The 11,810-nt window shown below is 37.5% G+C and overlaps 2 pseudogenes; both read right to left on the bottom strand.

The window, feature by feature from the left end:
- Positions 1–937: 937 nt before the first annotated feature.
- Positions 938–4,492, bottom strand: LOC118062704 (ubiquitin domain-containing protein DSK2a-like; annotated as a pseudogene).
- Positions 4,493–5,460: 968 nt separating this feature from the next.
- On the bottom strand, positions 5,461–9,757 carry LOC118062706 (U-box domain-containing protein 15-like; annotated as a pseudogene).
- Positions 9,758–11,810: the final 2,053 nt, after the last annotated feature.

Below are 11,810 nucleotides of genomic sequence, written 5' to 3' on the forward strand. Positions count from 1 at the left end.
TTTTATTAGACTCTGTTTTAGCAACTGAATTTTTATGCCATGAGTTTGATTCTTGAGGTAACTGAAGTTAATCTTAATTGAGGAATTAGAACTGCAAAACCACCACCAAACTAGTGCATGTGTTAGGATTCCATGAAGCCTAGGCTTGCTGAAATGGAGAATCCAGTAGAGTGCCTCAAATTGCTTCTGCTTCCATGGTCATCATATACGATAATACTCCTCTGTTTTCCGTGCTGAGTTTTACAGTTGACTCTTGAGGGAATGCCAACCCTGGCTGCTCTTAATTTCCTCGTATGGCTCACACTGGTTCAAGTTCAATGTTCATGTCTTAATGTTCCACCAGCCGCATAGCAGAGAGTATTATTTCCAACACAAATACCTTGATGAGGTATTTAGCTTTGAAATGTTCCCAGCTATCCCTCCTTATTTCAAGAAAATATAGGTCGCCACTTATCTCTAGACCTTGTCACAGGCCTACCCGTTTCGAAGCTTGTGAAGCTTGGACATCTGATAAACTTAAGCCACAAAGCGTTCTGCTTTACACAAGCCCACGGCCACGGGTTTAAGCTTGTACATCAACACTTCTTACCACAAGTTACACATGAGGAAGCTAGGCATGCACCAGACGGGCCACCTCATGGAATCTACGAAGGCACAGCTCTAGAATGCACTCAACTTACCGACAAAGCTTTCAAAGCAAGCAAGTTATGGCATGGCTTGACAAAAGAGAAACGGTAAACATAAACAAAATCTAAAAACTAGGAGGAAAATGATCACCTCACAGTTTAAATCCAACAATGGTATTCTTAATGGCCAAATGAAAAAGATCATAGATCAACCAAGTAATTTGAGCTGTAAAATACATCCACTGTCGATCATTAATAAAAATTTTCTACATTGAGAAAGGAGGTTTCGAAGAAACTGAAGAAGAGGGAAGAGAAGAAAAGGTGGATCAAATGCAGTTGCCATATGAAAAGAATACCAATTTGTACATTTTTTTTTATTTTTTTTCTACTTTTGCGTCCTAGCAGCGGCAATTCTGCTATAGTCGGTTTTCAGAGACTTAAACATGGAAAAATATGAACCCTTGCTCAGAAAGATCCCTTCTTTCATTTCCAAGGTTTTGCTTTCAAAAACAACTCATTGGCCAAGATTCCCCAGAAGTCGCTCTACTGCTGCGTGTACATTTCCAGCTGTAGCCCGCAATGCCCTGATATTCTCTTGGGTATCAAAGAAACCCATTTCTTGTAGTTGTGATAGTTGAGTTGCATAGAGTTCTTCTGGGGGTACTACAAAAGCAACAAAAATTTCAGTGACGTTGAGTAATCGCCATGAGGTAATATTACATAAAGAGAAAAAAGGTGGAAAGAAACTAACCATCGGGTTGGTTAGGTACTAATAAGCTGCCTGCTCCCAGACCACCAAACATGTTCATCAACATGTCCAGCCCAGAATTATTTGGTGTTCCTGTTAATTCAAGAAAACTTTAGCATAATCTTAATAAGGGAAACAGACAAATCTGCCAAGGTCATAGAAGCGCTCATGAAATGCTTAAGAAAATTCTAAATGCATTCACTAGATTTCTTGCTTCCTTGGGTACCTGTAGGGGCGCCAGGCTGTGCTGATTCCCTGAAAGTGAAAAAATACAGGATAAGCAATGAAAATAGAGATCTGATTTTGTCGAGCAATGGAAGCATAAATTATAGGTCCTTTAATGATCTCAACACTAATATAATTATAGGCAAATAAGATTTCAGCCATGGAAAATAACCAAAAACAAATGTCCTCGCTTACTGAGTAGCCTGCTGTCGAAGCTGCGGAAGAAGTGACTGTTGTAAAGTTAGCATTTGCTGTTGCAAATAGAGGAGTAACAAAGGGTCAAAGGCAGAAAAGAAATTTAACCTAATGCAGCAAATATCGCGCATATATATATATATAGAGAGAGAGAGGGGGGGGTTATTCCATGTTTGGACTGCTCAAAGTAGCATACCTGCATTGTTTTCAGGAGAAGTTAATTGGCGAAGAAGCTCAGGATTTTGCATCATCTCTCTCAACTGAGGATTTGAATCAACCATGCCACGTAGTTGGGGATTAAAGTTGAGCATCTAAAATTCAAAAGCAAATTGTCAAACTGAACCCAGACAATGAATATCATATAAGCTAAAACCCTTTCGATAACAATAGTACCTGGTTCATATATTCAGGATTGGAGAGTAGGCTTTGCATCATCTGTGATACAGCTGGATTTTGCAACAACTGAGTCATTTGATTCGAATCAGGCATGCTATTGAACAAATTGTCCATTCCTGGGAGACCAAGCCCTCCCAGACCCAAACCACCAAGACCTGATGCCCTCCCAGCAGGATTTGGCCTTGCAGTAGAGTTTGTCTGGGTTCCTCCTAGCAATTCACCATTTTAAACATCAAGAATAATTCAATTATCATTTAAAAACAGTAACTTTACAAGAGTTTCTTCCAGCAAAGTGCAATTCAAGATATTCAAGATCAACTAAATAAATGTGCAAGTGCAAGAATTCCTCGAGACAAGGAACTACGTTTCTCAACCTAAAAGTTTCACAGGCATCTAAATATGATTATCATTTCTCTGTTAGAACTTCCTGAATTGGATCTCAGAGTATGACTTTCGAGCAAAAAAAAAGATATCTAGATGATTTTCCAGAAGCAAAGAGGTGTGAAGCTCACCAGCAGCATTGTTCCAAGGGTTGGGCAGAGGGTTTGTATTAGGAGCAGCAAGCCCTGTCATTGTTTCAGAACCAGTGGCTGAAGGGTTTGTTTGAAGCATCCCTGACTTGAGTCCCACCTTGGTTCCCCAGTAGGGTTGCAAATGGATTTGATCCCAAATCATTGCCAGCATTTCCACCCATTGTTGTGGCATTTAAAAATGGTTCTTGAACATTTTCATACATTCTCCGGAGCATGTTAAATCCTTCAGGAGTTGATTCAATATTACTCATAGCCCTGTCAGTGTGTCGCATCATCTCACGCATGAGCTCAGGGTTTCTAGCAGATTCTAATGTCTGTCTAAGAATGCTTGGATCATTAAGAACATGTGCAAGCTCAGGGTTTCGGTCCATAATCTCACGCATCTGAGGATTGCTCATCATCATGGACCGTATTAACTCAGGGTTATTCATCAGGCTCTGCATAGCAGGAGCATTCATTATTTCCCTCATCATGTCGGGATTCTGAGCCAGCCGTTGCTGTACTTGTTCCAATTCAGGAAGCCCATCTCCAAATAGACCAGATGGGCTGCCACCACCTAGCGAGCCAAGTCCAGGGAACAAAGATGCCCCAATACCAGCACCCCCAAGTCCAAAGGCCCTACCTTCATTGGAACCAACACCCCGTGTAACCCCTGTTGTAGTATCAGGATTTTCAGGGTTAGCAGCAGCGACAGGAGCAGGAGCAGGAGCAGGAGCAGGAGTTGATGGAGCAGGGGAAAAACCACGAACCATATGAATGGTGTGATCAGCTTGCAGACCTTCAGCAAAAGTAAAGAACAAACAATTTAATCGTCAACCCTAGGATATGGAGAAGCAATTGCATTAGGATGTTCACTACTTTAATAACTAAATCATTTTTCAATTCATCATGGAAAAATTATCAGTCAGAAAATAAAAATACCCAAATCTTTAATTTTCTAATCAAGCAAATCAATCAATAGGAGGCTCTTATCATCATCATCTAGCAATTAAACAGATAGAAGCACTGCCGCATTTTTCTTTTCTTTCCCCTTTTAATGTAAATCAACCACACAAGGACGAAAAATCCTACCTTTTTCTTTTCAAAATTCTTGCCCGTTCATTATCAGACCCAACAATTGCTAAGAGTCCCATTTCTCACTCAAAAATATATAAAACAAAAAAAAAAAAAACGATAATACAAGAAAGAAATGAACTCACCATAGCTATGGAGGGTCTGGTCATCCTTCAAAATCCGACCTTTATAAATCAACCTCTGCTGATCAGGTGGGACATCACAATTTTGAGCCAAGAGAGATTTGAAAACCCCAACCGTTGATTCCAAGCTCGTCCTCACAGTAAATTTCGTACCATTAGAGCACCGAATATTAATCACCACAGCACCCTCCTCTCCCTTCCCTTGCTGTTCATTACTCACTTTTGACTCGCTCGAATCGCCAGCAGCTCCCATATTATTATTATACAGAATAATCAATCAAAAAACCCTAACCCTACAATCAATCAATTAATTTTCTTTTAAGAAAAAAAAAAAAAAAAAAAGGAGTGCGATTCCGTTTCTGTGTAAATGTGAGATCGAAGTAAGAGAAATCAAAGAGGAATTGGAAATCAGAGTAATTGAAATCAAAGTAAATTGGGAAGGGCGGAGAGGGAGATGGGGCGATCGAGGGTTTCGAGTTGTTATGGGGTTTTTTTTTATATAATAAATGTAGAATGTTCTTTTCTTTTGCAGGAAGTTTACTGTTTTTTATACTTGTTATATGTAGGTATATACACATACGTATTTGCTTTATTGCTGCTACGAAGGGGCTTTATTCCGTTTTATAAAATCCGGCTCGCGTAGTCTATCGACCCGATACTTGGTAAGGCTGAGGTTTTATAACGTGTGTTTGGCTTGAAAGTCTGGTAATTTTTTTCTAAAAATACATCCCTCTTAAAACATAAACTATACCTTACAAAAACAAAAAATACAATCCTTTTATGTCGGTTCCACCAAAATAAACCAACCACACCTTTAAACCAAACACCTCTTATCAAGTTAAAGCCAACCTTATAAATCTATAATTTAATTTATCATTTTTTTTATTCAAGGAAACCCCATCCTCCAGAAAGCGCACTTTGTGGGCCCAGATAAGCAAGTAAAACCCCGGCTGTCCCAGGCTCTTACAAAAAGTGCACGTCCTGACTCGAACTCAAGACCTGCTGTGCAGATCTCAAGCTCTTTGCCACCACGCTACACCCCTTGGGGACAATTTATCATGTTAATTTATCATGTTAAAACTTATATAATGAACAATGCAATTCTAACTTTTTCAAAAAAAAATAAATTTTTAAACAATAATTCAAATCAATTTAAATTAATACTTTAAATTCTTAATTTTTTTTAACATGAATATTTAAACTAGCTTGTGTGCACTTTAATTAATCTTTTTGAATTTTAAAATTAATAATTATATAAATCTCAATTATTTAATATTAAATTCCTAACTTGAATTATGAAATCATGGCCCGGGGGTTTATAAATATAGTTTGGTTTTTATTTGGACTTATAATTAATCGGGTCTAAATAATGATTCAATCGAAACCTTGTTAGAAGCTTACTTTTTTTTTCCGATATGGTGAACAACAAATAGTCGCGTAAAATATCCATCTAGATAATGATTACTGGGGATAACTCAAAAATCTAATCGATATTTACTATATGATTTTGACCATATCAATCCATCCTTGCAATAAATTAAACCAAAGCAATCCCTCTACTCCTAATTCTGTCATGTATAAACCTGTTCATCTGTCATCCTCGTTTAAGTTTGATCAACCCAATAAATTGATAGTTTTTAGTCGACCTAAACGAAGATGATGGAAGGAGCGGTTTATACTCATCAAAATTAGAAGTGAAGGAGTTGATTTGGACAGATTTATTATAAAGAAGTTGATTTGATCATAATCATATAGCAGATGGCATCTTTTTTTCTTTCTCTTTTCTACAATGATTTACGGATCTGATAATAAATTTGAGGTGCGATTTCTTACATATAAAAGAACACTACTCACAAAAATAGATTTGGTCTAATACTATATTTGAATTATCCAAATTTGAATAAGGGTTGGAAGCTTCAATAAGAAGAAGATCAAAGGAGTGTGATTCTTTACAGTCTTCTTCTTCTTGATCAGGAACCATTATAGCCATGGAACTTGAGGAGTAACATTGTCTGCGACAGCTTTCAGAGCTTCTTCTTGATGAAGAACCATTAGCCAGGTAGCTTCTTTTGAGGAGTAACCTCCTTCTAGCTTGCAGGTAGCCGTCCTCTACGAATTAATGATAATTTATCACCAAAAAGAAGAGGTAACTATTGAATGCCGAATTCCTTATGGAGGGGGAGAGGGAGATTTCTTTGGAGAAAAATAATATACGAGACCAGTTATACATGCAAATATACAGGGAAGAGAGCACACAGCCGGCAGGGTTTAGCCCAATTAAAGCAGGAATATGAATTCCTTTCTGTGTTAGGATTTTGAGATTTTATAGTCTGCTCTAAATATTTTGACAGACATGGGTATGCATGTATCCATAATATCAGCATTTTTTTTTATCTTACGTTAAAGATTAACCTGGAATCCTAGTTACAGCTTAGCACGGGTTATATAATTAATTTATGGAGTAGCCAGACATCAACTGAATCAACAAACAAGTACCAAACGAGTTGTCTCTCATTTGTCAGATAAAAAAGCTTTGTTAAAATTACTAGATGGCCAGCCATTTATTTGCTTTTGGCAGCCTTTTATAAACATTTCTATCATCACCAGAATTGTAAGAATTTCTTACGCTGGTGTATTCACAGTACATACACAGTCCTACATAATGGTGCAAAAAAAAAAACCATATTGGGTGCTGGACACACAGAAAAAGGTTGTGCTATATACCCTCATACACACAAGCAGGCATCTCTCTATAGGAAGCTAGATATGATCGATCTATTAATTTGCTGCAAGAATTTCATGGAATGTGTCCGTACTTACTCATATGCTGTAATATAGAATTTGCTTTCCTTTGAGCCCTGTTGGTTCCACTTTTGTAAGCTCTACCAAATGTTCATACACACCATACTGAAGTGCTGCTAGGATGATGGATGAATTGTGCAACCCCAGCTGGAGAAGGACCGATAGGGCGCATTCCTTGTTCTTGGGAGTCCCGTTTCTTATGAATATCAATAAGGGTTTTGATGAAAGATAGTTTGCCGATTTCATTTCTCCCTTCAGGATGTGATGCAAGGAGTAAAAATATGGAGAGGGCTTCATCGATCATGCCAAGGTTTTTCTCCTCGAGCAAATGGAGCAGTGCTGGTATGATACCTGCTTTAATGGCCCTGGACTTGTTGGTTTGGTTCAAAGACAAGTTGAAGAGTGCAGTTGCAGCATCCTTTTTACCTCGTATAGTCCCATTCTGCAAAAGGTGTACCAAGGGACGGATTCCATTCGAAGCTCCTATTAGAACTTTGTTCTCATCAAGCATTGACAAGCTAAACAAAGCTGCAGCAGAGTTTTCTCTAGCTTCATTTGTTCCATGCTGCAAAAATTTCAACTATAGCAGGAATTTGCCCCCTCTCTGGCTACAAGTATTTTGTTTGTTTCATCAATTGACAAGTTCAAAAGAGCTGTTACAGTGTGTTCTTGAATGTTGGGGTCTTGATAGGACAAAGAGCTGAACCAACGGAGGAATCCCTCCATAGTTGGCAATCAAAATTCTGTTTGTCTGGGTTCTCCTTTGCAAGCATACGGATCTTCTTGATGGCCTCTCGTCGCACTTTCAAACTCACTGGAGGACAGATTTTGAACCAAGGAAGAGATTTCCTCTTTAAGCTCAGCAGAAATGCCATCAGAGCCTAAACAAGCATCCTTCTTGTGTAGTTCATAGTTATTTTTCTCACACCATTCCTGTATAAGATTCCTGAGTGCAAAATTCGATGCTAGAGACAAATGACCCAAAGTTTGACCAGTCTTCGGGCAGGTTCGATGATTAGAATTTAGCCACTTCTGTATGCTCTCTCTTTCATAAGTCTTTTGAAACAAAAGAAAAATCTGGTTCAGCTTCCATATAATAGTTACTGGAATATTTAAAATTTCTACTTCAGTTTCTGTAACCTTAAAACTTTCTTAAAAAACTTGTTTATTCAACGGTGACATGTCTGATCAAAAGGATCTTAGTCGTTTAATGTGAGATTACCTGCCCAGTTGCCACAATGACAGGATCCACCATGATCTCCAGAGTAATTGGGCATAGGAATTCATGAGGGATAAGCAAAGACCGACACCTCTGAAGGCTTTTCGAAGAAAAAGGGCCATCAAGAACAACGGCTTCATCAACCCCAGCAATCTGTTTGAATTTTCCCAAAAGGTCTTTAATTTGCTGGATGCTTTCAGCATTCTGAACTCCTCTCTCGTTAACTAGTTTCCTGACTGCTACTTCTTCTGCTTTCAAGTCTGGAACAGCATGCAGCTCTAACTTGATGGCCAGTCTCTCTAGGATTGCATTGTCTGCATTTCTGTCATCCTTTTTAGAAAATACAACCATCATATCCATTGCCAGTTCTATATCCTGGGTGTCGGATCGCTTCTTTGCTCTTTTAAGTTGCATCCGTGTTAGCTCAACCTGAATCACATCAATAGCACAATCACACATGTAAACTGGAGATGTGATTCAATTGGAATTTCAACAAAACAGCTCAAAATGTATTTCTCAATTATCAATAACAAAGTCCAATTTTCTACGAAAAGTTTCTACTCCTTGAATCACAACATCTGCATTGTTATGTGAAAGATGAAAGCGGTTATACCGTTTGGCAACATAATAGACGATTCACCCGACAACTTCTGATAATGCTTTGAAACAGAACCGTTAACAACTGTCACAAACCCACGATTGCGAAAGGGACATGAGACTACATGATATTTTACATAAGCAACATGGCATGCCTATGCAAGGACATCGCTAAAAATCAATCTGGTAGTAAATCATCATGACTCCTTTAGAAGATGAGAACAAAATCGGTTGTTCACCCCATCTTCTGTCAAAGGAGGGTACTAGACTCATGCAATATTACTTCTGCATAACTCGGTGCCAAAGCTCGATTCACAACGATTATTTCACAATCGAAATATGGGCCAAAAGGCCAGTGCTCCATAAATATGTACCCTTTTTCCTTTTTGACAATCAAAAATGAAATGACAGAAGGGAGAACTAAATTTTGAGCATTCCTAGCTTCCCATTTCAGATTCAATCACAAAATTTGAAGTATGCGACAAGATTTAGCAACTGTGAAAAAAGAAACCATAACCATAGTCTGCCAAATCTTTCTCTGAACTGTAGCCCTCACCAAATGGGGACTTAACTAATTACTCCAGAATCCTCAAGAAACACCAAGGCAAAAGGGGAAAAAAAAGACAAGAAGGAGAAGAAGACTTACTTGCTCTTTAACTTCAACTGAGATCCCTATCTCATCATAGGGCAATCATCCAAAGCCTGATTTAATTTTTCATAGACAGCGTGAAAGCTACTCATCACTGCTTCACTCTCCATTGCCTAATTGAGTTAAACACAATCCATAAACACTTTTTGGATCACCCACAACAAGAAACACAAATCCACTAGGAAAAACCAAGAGAGAGACAAGAATGCAAAAGAACAAAATTGAACACTGACCAGATAAATCTTGCTTCCACAGCTTACATTTCTTCAACAACTTCTTAGCAGCCAAAAGGGCCTTCTTGAAATTATCCAAACTAGTTTTCAAAACCCTCACTAGGAACCAATTTATAATTACCAATCTCCTTTATCTCCTCCAAAAGAGGAAGTAGTAGCTTCAATCTCCTCACCAAGTTTCAAGCACTCCTTTCTTTGTGCCCTCCTGTACCCACATACAATCCAACGGCCTCAATCACATCCATCATTTCCACCACAACATCAACTTCACCTCCACCATAGGATGAACTTGACACACCTGCCTTCTCTCCTCTTTCCATCACTCTCTGCCTCTCCATTTCTCGCTAGCCACACAAGCTAAGCTTAATGTCCTAAAGGGGATCCTTAACTTTCTAAATATATCTTAAAATCCAATCAACCCAGTTACTGAAAAACACACTCATATTAGTATAATAAACACGGATTGATCCGGGGGGCAAAAATACAAATATGTCAAATCAACACATGGCTGGAACCAAAAAACAGATGCATAGATTCCTCAAGAAAGAATGCAAGAAACAGAAGCAGCTAGCTAGGGAGCTTGGAAAACAAGGATTAATGCTTTTGGAAATTTGCAAAGATACAGTTAAATCTAGGAAGATATACGCGTGTATGCTCATGTGCTATGTCTATATCCAATCTGTATGGCTGTTAATGTTACGTGAGTTACATGCACGAGAGAGCCTACATTACATGCTTTGATTTTTTTCGGCGGCCCTTTGGCAAGTTATTTAACCGAGGCCGGTTTGGTAGGTTAAACCCCGATCTAATTTATATAATTTAAATTGACTAATAATTTAATTAAAATATAATTAAAAAATTGCTTATTATTTTTTTACAAAAAATTAAAATTATATCATTTTAACCTTCTTAAATCTGAGATTAACGTCCCGCTCGAGCCTTGCACAAGATCTGGATCTGGAATGAGTTTTTTTTCTTTTTACGTAAACACGCCCAACATATAAGGGGTTTTTCTTGTTTTAATGATTCTCTATTGTTTTTTCTTATTTCAGCCATTAATCATAGGATGTTTGTTTGAGTTTCTTTATGTTACATTACATCCATTTAGAATGACGACATAGGAACTGATCACGTGTTTTTCCTAACACTATGAACAAAGAATCATTAATAAATTGCAGTAAGAGATTAAGCTATAGCATCACCAGAAAAGATTTAAGGATTTATTTCATTGTGATGTTTTATTATACCAATATATCCGCTGAAATCACTTATTCTCTAATAGGTTATGTTAATTAACAATTAAATCTTGTGAGTTTTCTTGGAATGGATTAACATACACGACGTGTTTCTTAGGGTTGCAGAGACTTATAAAATAAAAGTAAACGAGTTACTGTGAGGGTAATTTATGAAGTTTATATATTAATGAAATTATATAATTCAAATTGCGAATAAAATGCATGAGGAGCTGACGCGGTTTTAAGACAAGAAGACGCGTTTTCACGTGCGACACTTTTTATCTGATGTGTGGATCCAAGGATCCCTCCCCACTTTGTTGTTTTTTTGTTTTTTTTTTTTTTTCCTGGATGGTCCCCTTTTTTAATCGCCTTTTGTATGATTTTCAAGGAAAGAACATTAAGTGGATTTGAAGGTGAAAAAATATCTTGATTAAAGGATCAAGGATTGAGAATAATATATCTTTTGTTATATAAATTTAAAGATACTTTGATAGCTTTTAAAAAAGAAGCAAGCCTCCTTAATGCTTTAGGATTGTATTTATATATATATTCTAACTTTCTCTAAATTATATATATATATATATAATGAGTCCATTTATAATCTTTATAAGGTAATAAGAAAGTACTGTTACGTGAATCACCGTAACATTAGTACGAAGGATAGTTTTTTATAGAATTGAAATTATACAATATATATAATAGGTAAACTATACTGCTTTAAATTTCAAGATAGATAATGCATGATTGATGTATGAAGCTACATTGATATCTTTTTTTTTTAGTTTAACGTGGGTGTCCGGGTCAGCTTGCGCGCACTTCGACTAATCCCACGGGCCCTGAAATTAACGACCATGTAAGCTTCTAGTGGCCATCATATGAGCATCTAGGGCTCGAACTGACTGAGACCACAGAGGAAGCAAAACCTCTTGGTCCCAAGCTTTTACCACTGGGTCACCACCATGTGAATCACATTGATATCTTCCTTGATCTTCTCCAACGTTTCTGGTTGTTGGCAGCTAAGAGTTCGTGTTCCTGACTTATCAGTTTTCAACTCAACGTTATCCTCTATATACAAAGCAGTTGAGATGGTATGTTTAAGATACCATAATATTCTCTTATATATTATCAATGTATTTATGTTTGAGATCTCCTCTTT

Source organism: Populus alba, chromosome 9 (assembly GCF_005239225.2).
Source record: "Populus alba chromosome 9, ASM523922v2, whole genome shotgun sequence".
NCBI classification, from domain to species: Eukaryota; Viridiplantae; Streptophyta; class Magnoliopsida; order Malpighiales; family Salicaceae; genus Populus; species Populus alba.